The sequence below is a fragment of the Camelus ferus genome, chromosome 34 (genome assembly GCF_009834535.1).
Source record: "Camelus ferus isolate YT-003-E chromosome 34, BCGSAC_Cfer_1.0, whole genome shotgun sequence".
In the NCBI taxonomy this organism is placed as follows: Eukaryota; Metazoa; Chordata; class Mammalia; order Artiodactyla; family Camelidae; genus Camelus; species Camelus ferus.
In genome coordinates this window covers 5,340,800-5,355,003 of record NC_045729.1, presented here as the reverse complement: position 1 = coordinate 5,355,003, position 14,204 = coordinate 5,340,800, and the positions used below count along the sequence as shown (strand labels likewise).

Here is a 14,204-nt window from a genome sequence, read left to right as displayed (position 1 = left end):
GATCGGGTCCCTGTAATGTGCCAGACTCACCCCGCAGGGACTCTCCCCTTTCTCTGTGCTCATGAGCCTTCTCTTTGCTCCTCAAAAATATGAGATGATAAGTGACCAACAGAAGCAGAGACGTGGGGGGCATGGGGGCAGGTATCATATAATCAGATGCTATGGACTTCATATGGAAGAGAAAAATAAAATTAATTTAATTTAATTTAAAAAATTTAAAAGACTGAGCATTGACCCAAAAAGGCTGAATAATTTAAACTGGAAAGAAAAATAGTGATGTTTATATATTGTTTGGCTTTCCCTTACAGCCTCCGCCCTGGTTACCCTGTGCTTAGAAGCTTGTGGGGAAGCTCAGGTCTGTTTTAGGGAATTAAAACCCAGACCCTTCACAGTCACCAGACCCTCCAAGACAGCTGTCTCTGAGCACTGTCCCCAGATGTCCCAAAGGCATCTCAACCCCAGCAACTCCCTCCTCCCCGCCTGCCCCCCTCCATCTCCATACGCCACACCAGTGCCAGAGCAGAGCCGTCCTGGCTCCTCCCACACCTGGTCCTACTGACACGGCCCTCCAGTCCTCTCTCAGCCAGGCCCTCAGCCTGTCTGCACTGGGCATCTGTTCCCAGTCTAATTCCCTTCCCCAGTCTCTCCTCCCATCCATCCATCCTCCTCTTAGATACTGCGGTGGCTAAAATGTCTTCCAAAAATACCAGCTTGATTACGTCACTCTCAGGATGAAAAAGGAAAAAAGAAGAGGAGGTAGTAGAATGTAATAAAAAATATGGACATTGCTTCCAAGGAGTAGGGAGGAAAAAAGGAATGACCTCTGTTTGAAAGAATTGTGATTCAAGTGGGGTAATCAGAGGAAAGCCAAATTTCAGTTGGTCTTACTCTTAATCACTTACTTAATTAGATAATACGTAAGTTCACCACTTCTCTGTATGTCTGTGGACAGTCTGAGGCACTGAGGATGATACATACTAGTTAGTACAAAAGGGCAGACTCTCTGTAACGAGCCACGAGGTTGGCTCATTTCTGCAAAACTTCCACACAAAAATGTCAGAAAAAAATTCTCAGACCTTTGGTTTCATGACAGTAATATAACACTTAGGATGGTCATTGAAAAAAAAATCTCTTAGAAATTGGTTGAAACTCAGCAATGACGCCAAGTGAGATCACCAGACAATATGTGCAGTTGGCCTTCTCCCACTTCCCCACTCGATGGGTGACTCAGCCCCTGTTCGGCAGGGCCACAGGGACAAGGCTTTGCTGCCTAAAGACCACATTATGCAAATTAAGTGATCATAGTCCTTTTTTCTAGCGGGCAGCAGGCATAAAAGAACCACGGCTCAAACAGCATGTTTGTTTAGCAAAGAGCCTTATTTCCAGGGATCATGGGAAAAGAGCCTCTTTCTGACTTCTTTATGTAAACGCCAAGGCACTTTTCAAAATGTTATGAGAGCAATCATTTGAGCTGCTGCTATTTGACAAGTGAACGGTGGTTTTCAAGCAGCTCGTCAAATCGTAGTCCCAAATCTGGTAAACAAAGGCATTCGGGAGTTGTCTGCAGCCTCAGGCTGCACGCATCACTTGTCTACATAGACGACTGATGTCCCAGCCTGAACCTGAACTGGGTTCAGACATTCTGGATGTGTACAAAGTGATCTCCTGAAGCATCCGTTGGAGAACTCAGAACCATCTTTTTTTTTTAATTAAAAAAATCTTATTGATAAGTATAGTTGACACACAACATTCATTTCAGTTGCAGGACATAGTAACCTGACACTTATATATACATTACAAGTTGATCACCACAGTAAGTCACCATCTGTTGCCATACACAGTTATTACAACATTATTGACTATATTCCCCATGCTGTACAGTACATCCCCATGACTTAATTTATTTTGTAACTGGAAGTTTTTACCTCTTGAGCCCCCTCACCTACATTTCCCAACCTCACCCCCTCCCCTCTGGTGATCGCTAGTTTGTTTTCTGTATCTGTAAGTCTGTTTCTATTTTGTTTTGTTTCTTTTGTTTTTTAGATTCCACAAATAAGTGAAATTGTACAGTATTTGTCTTTCTCTGACTTATTTCACTTAGCATAATACTCTCTAGGTCCACTCATGTTATTGAAAATGGAAGGATTTCATTCTTTTATGGTTGAGTAATATTCCATTATATATATATATATATATATATATATATGTATGTGTGTGTATATATGTATATGTGTGTGTGTGTGTTTGTGTTTATATACATATATATATGTATCTTACACCTTTTTATCCATTTAGCCATTGATGAACACTTAGGTTGCTTCTGTACCTTGGTGATTGTAAATAATGCTGCAATGAACATAAGGATGCACATATCTTTTCAAATCAGTGTTTTCATTTTCTTTGGATAAATACCCAGTAGTGGAATTGCTGGACTGTATGGAACTTCTGTTTTTAAATTTTTGAGCTCCTCCATACTGTTTCCAGAAACACACCCGCAGTTAGAACATAGGAATGATTCTCAGTGCAGTTGGGTAGCTGCCTTCTACTCAGCACCATGAATCATGACTGCATGAAGGAGAGAGAGAGAGAGAGAGAGAGAGAGAGAGAAAGGAAGTGGAGGGTTGATTTGGCTTTTAAGACACCGTGCCCAAGAAGGCTGAGGGGACATCCCCTCTCACCTCACCCCAGGTATCTGTGTGGCTTTAGCACTGCAAGAAAACTTTAACAGCATCACCCAGCGCAAGACAGATGATCAGGAGACATCAAGAGTCACATGTGACAAGAGGGGATTTGTCAGAGACAACACAGTGGACTGGGAGCCACACTTGCTGTAGAGGGTCATTTTGCAGAAAGAGTAAAATCTAAGATAATTCATAAATTTCTTGCCTGGCCAACTGATAGGTGGTGTTGCCATTTCCTGGAAGAAGAGAATGAAAGATAAGCATATGATGACCTGTTCAGTTTTGGACATGTTGAGTTTGACATGACTATGAAATTTCCTGAAGAAGGTGTCAAGAAGGTAGTTAAGAGCTTTAGCGATAGACTGGGGCAGAGCTATAAATTTAGTGTCATTGGTTTAGAGATGTCAGTTGCAGTTACAGCTATTGAGGAGATGGTCCAGGGAAAGTACATGAGGAGAACAGAAAAAGACTGCAAAACCCTCGGATTATCCACATTAAAGGGAGTAGCAAAAAGTGAGCTTAATAGAGTAATAATTGAATAACAGGGTAAGCCTAGAGGTGTAAGATGGAGATCTGGGTAAGTTGCCCCCCAAAGAAATCTTACTTATAACAATTTACAGTCATTTTTTGGAAAATTGTGTCATCTTTTTTTGTTGTTTCAAGATCTTTGTTTCTAGATATTCCCTTTCAGAGAAGCTGACCACAGAGTATTAAATCTGAAACTGGATTTTCAAGTAAAAGAAATAATTGTTAGGACTTTGTTTCAAGGATATAAATAAGCAAGTATTTAAGCCAGGAACTAATAAAAACAGTCATTAGTTGAAGCATAGCAATGTAAGTCCTAGAAACTTCTATTTCTTTTTAAAGATTGATTGTCCAGTAAGACACCAGTAGCATAAAGAGCCACATTAATTGGTGCTTATAAAGTGATTAATCTATTCATTTCCCTTCCAGTCGTTTGAAATGCTCTATAAGGTGCCCCTGTGGGAAAAAAAAAAAAAGTAATATTTTAACAGAGCCTTTACAAGGGCTTTATTTTGCAAGGTTTTAGAGTGTGGTGGCACGATTCTCAGCCTCATAATCGAACACCAGCCTACTCCAAATCTGACGTTTTTACGTAGGTTCAGAAGGTATGCAGGATAGGAAGTCTAACACTGAAATTTCAGAAAGCAACTTTCATTTTTTTTAACTGGAAAATAAACAGACTGCTATCTTCTTTGTAAAATAGGTCCCACGTGATACATAATAAGGGTGACAGCTCTGCCAAATCCCTGCATTTCTTTTTTTCTTTAGGAATAAAACAAGCATTTAGCACTTGCCCTCGTGCAGGATGACTTGCAACTCCATGCCCAAGTCCCACATTCTCCAAGCCCTTGTCTCACGAGGAATCCTGCCCACAGCGAGCATTTGTTCTCCAGAAGAGCTCAGACGGGATGCTGAAGATGATGCACGCAAATTTATGGGTATTTCTGCGTGTTCCACATACATTTCTCACAGAATTGAGTGGACTGAAGACTACCGTGACTTGAAAGTTGGTTTCTCTGTTTATCAGTTCCCAGAACTCGCAAGCCCTCCGGAATGGAATGAGCAGCCACTGCACCTGGCAATTAGTAGCCTCCATCTCCTCGTTCTTGGTCTTCCGCCCGCTGGTCCTGATCATCTTCCCATCTGTATGTTCAGTCCTGCCCTTCTCAGACAGGAAGCATTTGAAAAGCCTGGAGCCCTTGATCTCTTTGTGGTCATGAAAAGTTTGATATTAAATGTCCTGAAGGGAGTCCACTGGCTTGTATTGCACTAGTAAGCACCTTGCAGGCTGCCCTACATCAAGCTGTGAGGCCCCGTGTGCAGGTCCACATGCTGTCCCTCACTCCTCTGAGATGCTCCCATGGGCCTCCTGCACTTGCCGGGCCTTTGAGAACTGGTCCTCCTTTGCTCTTGCTTGTTCTGCTCCCTAGAAACTGTCGCTTTGCCTTGCATTCCAATCTAGGGCCCACATCCCTGCTGCGCTTACATGGGCCAACTTGCTGCAGGCTGTCAACCTCTCTGAACTTCCATCAGGTACTTCTAAGGCTGAGTACCTGCTCCTGCAACTGGGTGCTTTCTGCCTCCCAGGTGGATCCCGTCAGCCCTGGAACTGGCAAAGGTCTCCTTGGGCTAGGCCTATATTACTAAGGGGGCCAGTATCAGGTTAATTACCTTTCCCTATGATCTGACTTGCTAAGAATAAAAATCTGATGGGTCCCTGATAAATCCCAAACTATATGATTAACATCTAACGTGCGAGAGTATTTCACTCTACACCAAAACTGCGTCATCAATTATCTGTGTAATGAACTCCCCTGATGAAGTGAATAAACTTTTAAAATATGTTCAGATTACATAGATGTGGTACCTGACTATTAGTAACAACCTTTGCAAATAGTCATTTTTTTTTTCAGTAAATGTAGGGTAACCAATTGCCTAGGTTTATCCAGGACTCTTCCAATTTTAGACTGAAAGTCCTGCACACTGAGGTGGTTGGTTGCCCCAGGGAAATGACTCAATCTCCCTTGTCAGTCTGGATCTGAAAAGTGCGAAAGGACCCAATTATAACTGTATATAAAATTATAACCTGATGATTCTATTTTTAATTGTAGCCTCTTCCTATCCACTTAGCACACTGTAGGGGTACTTTCAGCTAAATGGGATCCTTTCCACTTAGACCCCTCTCCCTTTGAAAGGAGCTTTTAGATCCCCTACATGACATGTTTTGTTCCTAAGACCGTAATTAACACTGCCTTCTAGGTTTTAGCAGATCATCCTGACCCAGATAGTGACCCTGGCTCCACAGGGAGGCCTTTTATCCAAGTCCTAGCAGTTGTCCTGGTTTTCTCGCTGTTCTGACTGCTGCAGTGCAGAGCCCTGTTTCTCCATCTTACAGCAAGTATTTTAAGTGTTTAAACCAGGAAGGGAACAGAAACTTAAGGCTAAATTAAGCTAAATAGTTCTTTTTTCCTGTTCAGTAGTCCTATTTAACATCTTAATTTGCTAAATATACACCATGAATCTCCAAAGAGATCAAACAAATGAACTATTTCTCAAACATATTTGATCATGGGTGTCTTTGGTGGGATAACATTAATGGCTTATGGAGTTCATGTCTGGCTGTATAAAGGTGGGGGCAGTGCTAGCATAAGTGGAAACGCACAGACTTTGCTGCTGGAGAGCTCTGGGTTCAAATCTTAGCTCCAGTGCTTCTTAGTTGGGTGACTTATTCACTTAATCTATCTCTAAATCTTTTACTTGATTAAGTTTCCATGTTGTTATTAAGGAAAAAAAAGAAGGTAGAGGAGGAAGGAGATTTAAAGGCAACTTCTGTTTCCCCCTTTTGAATACCAGCTATCTACCTGTTGGGACTGTCATAAGGATTTATAAGCTTGGGGATGAAAGGCACCTGCCATACTACCTCAGAAGTTCCTGGTGGGGATGTAAGATGAATATCTTATTCCAGTGACTACTGCTTCATGAGAGATTAATGGAACAAAGCTAAAACAAAGAGCAGAAAGCCAATGAGTGCTATGAATGAGGGGAGAGTGCGTACATAAAACCAACTACTGCCTTGCGTGCCACTTCAGAATTCCTTTTCTTTGAGACTTGAAATTTTTAATCATTTTAAACTGTTACCAAATCACCCCTAAGCAGACATTGCTTAAAAGATAATGGGAGAAAAAAAAAATAAGTGGGTAGAAAGAGAAGAGAACCCATGTGTGCTTTGTTCCCCTACCTGGAGATCCACAAGGCGTATCAGCATAGTAAAGTCTCCTCTTGGAGGATAGGAGGGGCCAAAAGGGTCATAAAGAAGGTGGAAAGTAGAGGTCGGAGGGCATTAAAGATATAATTTGCAGCCTTCACACTCAACAAATAGTAAGAGGTGAGCAGGTTGGAGACCCAATTGTTAAATTTCAGACCTAAGTGTTCGACTTGGGAAGAGACTTCCAGATCTATCCTCAGTCTTACTTCACAGGCTAGACGTGTTCCAGAAAAGCTGACCCTTGTACAAGTTTATTAAGCACATTTTCCCATAGGCTTCCATTATCAGCGTGAGATACACTTCCTGGGAGAAGGACTAGGTCAACATATCATTATGTGATGGTGAAAAGAACCCCCAATTTTTTCCTGCTGTGCTACGTAAGGAGTGACATTTCCCCTCATGAGGTTTCAGTTTTCTCTTAAAAACAGGGATGATGACGATGATGATAATAATAAATAATAATAATAATAATAATAATAATAATAATAATAATAATACCCTTTCCCAGAGTGACTATGAGGATCAAATTAAATAAGTTATGCTAGATTGTTACCACCTTAAGGACAGGACCCATGTCTGTCTTGCTTGTCGTGGTATTTCCAGCATGGTTTCAGGGTCTGGCACGTGTACGGCTGGCACCCAGTATGTTGATGTCAAATGAGCAAATTCTTGTTTGGTTTTTGTTCATTTCTTTATATATCTTAGGAGTGTTTTGCTGCAGTGTTCTAAGACTTTTAGATTTCATAGTATGTACTGTCAAATCCATTTTATGCAAGAAAGAGCATTTTCAGATAAAAAAAGTAGGAATGATGTCATCTCTGCATACAGGCAGTCCTACCAAGCAAGAGCCATTAGCATCCTTAACCTGTCCCAAAATAATAATATTATTAGCATTTATTGAGGACTGGCTCAACTAGGCAGGGTGCCTCCTCTGAGCTTTTAAGTTCTGTTAACTCCAACTCCTGTCTTTGCTCCTGCAGTCTGGGAGTGGCAGCGGCCGGCCTGCCTTTTGCATTTTCAGTCCTCCAATACCCATTTAGTCAATCTCTTTGCTGAAATGCCTGGTGTGGTTTTTGATTTCCTGGCTGAAACCTGGCAGAGCAGTACCCATGTCTGTCTGTTTCTTTGACATGTACTCTTCCTACCCTTTGCCTGTCACTTGGTGTTTGCAGATCTGCATTGGTGTTGAGGTTTTTTGTTTTTGTTTTTGTTAACATATGTGTTCTGATTTACCACTTAGATGAAAACTTCTGGAAGCAGAGAAAAAACTTAGAGAGTTTGGATTTAGGAAGACATAGATTTAAGATTTGGTTTTCCCATTTCACAAAACAAACAATTTTTAGGAAATTATTTAACAACTCTGTATGTCACCTTCTCATCTATAAAATGGTAACAAATATGCCTGCCTCATATTGATGTTGAGAGGCACTCAACAAACGGCTTTTATTTGGGGGATGTCTGTGCACGACTGCCTGGGGCACTGGCTCGTACTCAGTCAGCACTAATACATACTTGGTGGTGATGATGATGATTTAAGGTGTGCGTGTGAGTGCCTGTGTATCACGCCCTCTGACGCTGCCTTGCACACAGCAGCTCTCAACGAGTGTTTGTGGGTGATGACAGATAACGTAAGATTGGACTATTTGATTAATAGCCCATAACATGTTACAGTCCATTTGTTATGTGTATTTTCTGAAAAATAGACTGCTGCTCTGTCCGCAAAGAATTCCTGGGCCTGCTGTTTGACTGAGGTCTGTCTTACCTCTGTGGGTACATTGTACATAGACCACATACTGGTACAGTGGGTTTGACACAAATGGCCTGTTATCTATTTAAGTGCCCCTTCTGTTAGGAAAGAAATGAAACTTTCTGAATCATCTTCTTTGAGCCAAAAAAAAAAAAAAAAATTCTATGACTTCCATTACTGACTCTTACTTTCAATGAAAATGGTGAACAGGCACCACCAACAGTTCACAGGAGCCCGGAACAGCCCAGAGAACAGTGCCAGTGTTTTGGTGGTAGCACAGTACAAGGCAAATTCACGTGGCACCACTGACTGTCCTTGCAGAGCCCCAAGGCTGCATGTGTAATCACGGGGAAGGAATGACAGACCAGGGTGCACTGTGGAACCCTGGCAGGCTCTGCTGAATGCAGTGTGGTGTAAAAATATTTTATTGTCCCTGCAGCCCGCTTGTGTCCATCACACACTAAAAGTAAAAGCAATCAGAATCCTTGAAGGATATGAGGAGAGTTTTCTTACTGGTTTCTTAGTCTTTAAAATATATTCATATTGAACAACACCAACAACAAATATCCAACAGATTTACATTTATATTTATATACACTAAGCTCATTAAGAGATCGGACAACCAGGGCCTCCTGGTTGTGACTGAAGGGAAGGCACGCTGTCAAAATGGGCTGGTTTAGGGAAGCAACGTTCATCTCTGATATCTGCAAGTTAGTAATGACTCAGGAGGTTAACTGCTGGTGTCAAAATTCCGCCCTCCTGACTAGTCAGGTCAATCAGGGATGTGTGCCTCGAGGATGGGGGTTCTTAAGCTCTGGTGAACATCAGAATTACCTGGGCGCTTGGCTAGACGCAGACTGCAGGGCCTCACTCTCAGGGCAGTGCCAATAGTGTTAATTGACGAACTGAAAGGAACTGGCTCATGTGATTCCAGAAGCTAGGAAATCCCAAGGTCTGCAGTCAGCAAGCTTGATTCCAGAAGCTAGGAAATCCCAAGGTCGGCAGTCAGCAAGCTGGAGACCAGAGGAACGAACGGTGTAGGTTCTGGTCTGAAGGCTAGCAGACTTGAGATCCAAGAAGAGCTGGTTTTTAAGTTTAAGTCCAGATGCAATAGAAGACTGGTATCCCAGCTCATGCCGTCAGGCAGGAGGAGTTTCTCCTTACTCAGATTTTTTGTTCTATTCAGGTCTTCAGCTGATAGGCTGAGGCCCACCCACATTAAGGAAGGCAATCTGCTTTACTCAGTCCAGCGACTCAAATGGTGATCTCATCCAGAGACACACTCACAGACACGTCCAGAATAATATTTGGCCAAACGTCTAGACCACTGGATGACCCAGTCAAGTTAGCACCTGAAATGAAATATCACACCAATGGGTGCTGATGCGGCTGGTCCAGGGTCCACACTCCAAGAACCACTGCTACAGCATAAACTGAGTCAGGAGTGGAAACCCAGCACTGACTCTGTCCTTAGCACAGAGCCCGACACACGTGCAGGTGCTTAATAGAAAGTATATTGAGGGAGTGAATGGTGAGTAGTGAGTCTGCAACTGAAGGAAGGACAGGATGGAGGGAGGGAGGGAGCAGGGATGAGAGCTCCATATGATGAGAGCTGAGTGGACACTGAATGATCAGGGTTCTTGTCGGACAGGACCTCCCCCTCAGCTTAGGTTGGGCCCAGATCCTCTTAGGTCTTTATGACTCCATATTTCTAAATTCATCTCTAGTTTAAAGTGGAAGTAATGTTTAATGATTGCTCAAAACAAATAAATTACTCAAACAATAACAGTGAGCATTTACTGCAAGCTGGTTATGCGCTGGGTACCATACTAAAAACTTTACAGCATGATCTCATTTAATCCCCACAATAACTCCATTATTTCTATTTTGCAGATGAAGAAACTATATTCATGCACTGAGGAAGTGGCTGAACTGAGAGTCTAATCCCAGTTCCTGTGGCTCCAAAACCCTCCCCCTTACACTACACTGCACTGCAGACGTTTATGGAATATCCCACACAGGCAAGTTGCCACACCATGAGGAAAACCTGAAGGCATTTATCACCTAGTGAGAGCAAGGACTTTGTTTAAAAAAACACAAGTACTTCAAGAAATTTGGAATAGAGTATTGGTCAAAGTGTTACTAGAAGGTAACATTAAAGATTAAGGCACTATGTATGGTGGTTTTAATGGTGTAGAATATGGGTTTAGACTATCTGGGTTTGAATCCCATTTTTACCGTTTATGGGCTTCATTACCTCGGCCAAGTTACATAATCTTCATGCCTCAGTTTCCCCATCCATAAATACCTCATGAGGATGTTTATAATTTTACAGGATTAAATGAGTTAATATCTGTAAAGCAAATATTAGTTCTACGCACAGGGCAGTTAGCACACGCGCCTTCACTGGTATTACTGTCAGCACATCGCCAGCACCTAGCTCCGTGCCCGACACGTGGAAGACCGACACGCTGAATGAATACCAAGAACCCACATTCTCTGGAGACCGCAGCGGTTATCCATACAGCAATGATACTCCCCCACATAGTGACCGTCGGGAAACTCACTCTCAGCCTTTGGTCAGCTTCTTCCTTTTCTCAAGGCACCAATTTTAATAACTGTTATTACTACCTCTCAAAGCGCCTGCCTATTGCTGGCATAGTGATAATTATATTAATATGGCTTGGATGTGCTAAAAAAATACAGAGTAAGAAAATGAGAAAAAAATCCTAAAATTCACCTTAAATGCTGGACAATTTTCAGTTCTCACAGCTGAAGGATAATTGAGACTTTAAGAGATTTTAAAAAAAATTTTAACCAAGAAGAATTTTTGAATTTGCCTTTAATTAATACCCTATGTATAAATCACAGGCAATGACCTTTTGTTTCACTTATCAGAACAAATGAAGAAAAATCGCTTGAAAACTCAGAAAGTGGCACATGGCCAAAGAATTCACAGCAGAGCATAGTGAGAGCTGTGGTTTGTTCTCTGACATTTGAAAGTCTACCTGAGCTCTTTAGCACGTGGATGCTGAATATTCAACAACACTCTGAAATTTCCAGCACTGCCGCCTGCCTCAGCACTTTAATTCCTAGGAATACGCCAGGTTGCAGGTTAGCATTTAAATAGACAGCCCAGTCCTGCAGCAACCTATAAGATATATGTCACACTGTAACTGGCTTCAGCTCGTGAAGGGGCTGTGGAGTTTCTTTGCCTCTTCCCATGTTCCAACTTCTCTTTCAACTTGTGCCTTTGTGGATTCGGGATGATCAGTTATCTGCAAGATTTATAACCAACAGTTTTGATGTCGAACAGATGTATGGTGTCAATGTTCTACAATTCAAGAAAATCCTTTCTCCTTTTGGCTGTAATATGTTGTGTTTTTCTCTCTGCTGACTGCTCACTTTGATATAATGAAGCAGACTTCGGTTCCCTGGGTTTCTCTTAGAGAGGAGAATTTTAAATCAGTCTTCATTCCAAGTCGTAACTTTATTTGGTATAATACCCCTAACTTCACTAAACCACCAGGCTAGGTCAAAAAAGGGCTCACTTATCATACACCTAAAATCCACAACTGCTTTTACATCACAGTGGCAAATCCACAGCGTTCTAACTATTAGAGTGCTTTTATGTGGATGCGATTACTCACCTACTGAAACTCAGACTTACTACACAATTTAAATCACATGTTTCTTTAAGGGCCATTCTATCCTTTGACCTCAAGTGTGTACAGGTAGGTCTTATCAATAATCCTGGACAAATTTGTATACTTCCTTGTCAGTATAACAATGGATACAGGACATGAAGCTGGGGCTTGAGTGTCAGATAAGTGTGTGATCGTACCACTCTTCAGTGCAACTCCCTTAGGGCTACAACGCTGAGTGTCTCACCAGTGACCATTTTCATGACATCACCTAGAGCTGAGTGGTCCCATACAGTAGCCACTTTAATTTAAGGTAACTAAATTAAAATTTTAGTTCCTCAATCCCACTCCTGGGCATATATCCAGAAGAAACTAATTTTAAAAGATATATGTACCCCAATGCTCACAGCAGCACTATTTACAATAACCAAGATGTGGAAGCAACTTAAATGTCCATAGACAGATGATTGGATAAAGAAGATATTATACACAACGGAACATACATATGCAATGGAATACTACTCAGCCATGAAAAGGAATAAAATAATGCCATTTGCAGCAACATAGGTGGACCTGAAGATTACCATACTAAGTGAATTAAGCCAGAAAGAGAGAGAGAAACACCATATGGTGTCATTTATATGTGGAGTCTTAAAAAATGTCTCAAATGAACTTATTTACAAAACAGAAACAGATTCACAGACATAGAAAACAAACTTGTGGTTACCAAGGGGGAAAGTGAAAGGTGGAGAATTAAATTGAGAGTTCAGGATTTGCAGATACTAACTACTATACATAAAATAGATAAACAGCAAGGTCCTACTGTATAATACAGGGAACTATATTCAATACACTGTAATGGTCTATAATGAAAAAGAATATGAAAAGAAATATATATATATATATATGTATAACTGAATCACTATGTTGTACACCAGAAGTTAACACAACATTGTAAACTGACTATACTTCAATTTAAAAAAAATGAAAAGAGAAAAAAAAAAAGAAGAAAATTTTAGTTCCTCACTTGTACTAAACACATTTCAAGTGCTCAGTAGCCATACAAGGCTATTGAACTGGATTGTGTAGATATAGAATATTTCCATCACTGCAGAAAATTCTGCTGGGCAACACTGCATCTAGAGTCTTAGGATTTAAAGGACCTCAGAAAGGGCAACCAAACATGCTGGTTTTTCCCAGGATTATCTCTGGGTTTGGGAACTTTCAGTGTTAAAATTGGGGTAGTCCCTGGAAAACTGAGACAGCTGGTCATCCTAAGACGTCACCTAGTCTAACTATATATCTAATGCATGTATTTCTTCTGCAACATTCTTAACTTTGGACATTTCTGAGCCTGCCAGCTAAGTGATGTTAATAACTGATGTGGTTGAAGCAGGCAGTATTTGGAGAACTGTGGTAGACTGAGCTAAAACAAGACATGAGAACTCAGTTACTGATTTTCTCCAAGAGGCAGGAAGTTCACAGGAGCAAGGTAGACCGTTCAAGCAACCACAGCAAAATGGTCCCACCCCACTGAAAGGGAGCCCCTTTCGTAAGCAGACCACGGGAGCAACAGTAGGTCCAGTATCACAGGCACTTGTCGGAAACGACTGGGTAGCTACTGATAAATCAAGGTCCCGTGTTATACTAACAGACAGGCTTCTGTTGAATTATTTTTTTCCCCAAGACAAACAAACATATATTTTGATGTCACTGAATTTAAGACCTGATAGAAGCCTTAGAGATCTTCCAGTCCAATTTCAACTTTTCGGAAGAGAGACCTGATGCCCAAAGTGCTTAAGTGCAGGAGAAAACCTCTGCTGCGTTTCCAGAAAGCCAGGACAAAAGCTGCAGACCAGTCTAAGCTTCCGTGAGAGAAATGAATGGCGTTTGAACTGAGTTGTTACATTTTTACATTACTTCTCCATGATTTTTGTTTAGTGTTGCTAAAATACTGTTTTACTTGATATTGCTTTTTTATTTGGAGTACCGTCCTATCAGGGAAATTTTTAGCAAACACAGTATTAGTCAATAATGTGTGACGAGCATTCAGAACTGACAGCATGTATGGGTAGGAAATGGCGAAATGTCATCAGATGGCAGAGGGAAGGCATGCCTATTCCAGTCTTATTTTGCTTTGTCTTTTGCAGCCAGGAGATTGATCACAAGGAAATGGGGAGAGAAATCTAGATCTCCTTAAACTTGGTAAAAACCCAGGCTCCAGACAGAGACAGACCTATAGGCTCAGAGCCGATTCTGGAACTGTGATCTTGGGCAAGTATTTCACGTCTCCATTCCTCAGCGAGGCAAGCTATAAAGCGGGGATGACAACAGAATCTATC

The 14,204-nt window shown here is 41.4% G+C and overlaps 1 protein-coding gene across 17 annotated transcripts in view; it reads right to left on the bottom strand.

The window, feature by feature from the left end:
* Window positions 1–14,204, bottom strand: part of LMNTD1 (lamin tail domain containing 1) — a 312,291-nt gene that overhangs the window by 94,364 nt on the left and 203,723 nt on the right. Inside the window, exon 10 of one of the 17 annotated variants that reach the window (XM_032473202.1) lies at window positions 9,053–9,570. The exons of the other annotated variants lie outside the window; for them this stretch is intronic. The gene's annotated coding sequence lies outside the window, so the exon portion shown is untranslated. The remainder of the gene's footprint in view (window positions 1–9,052; window positions 9,571–14,204) is intronic. 17 annotated transcript variants of the gene reach the window in all.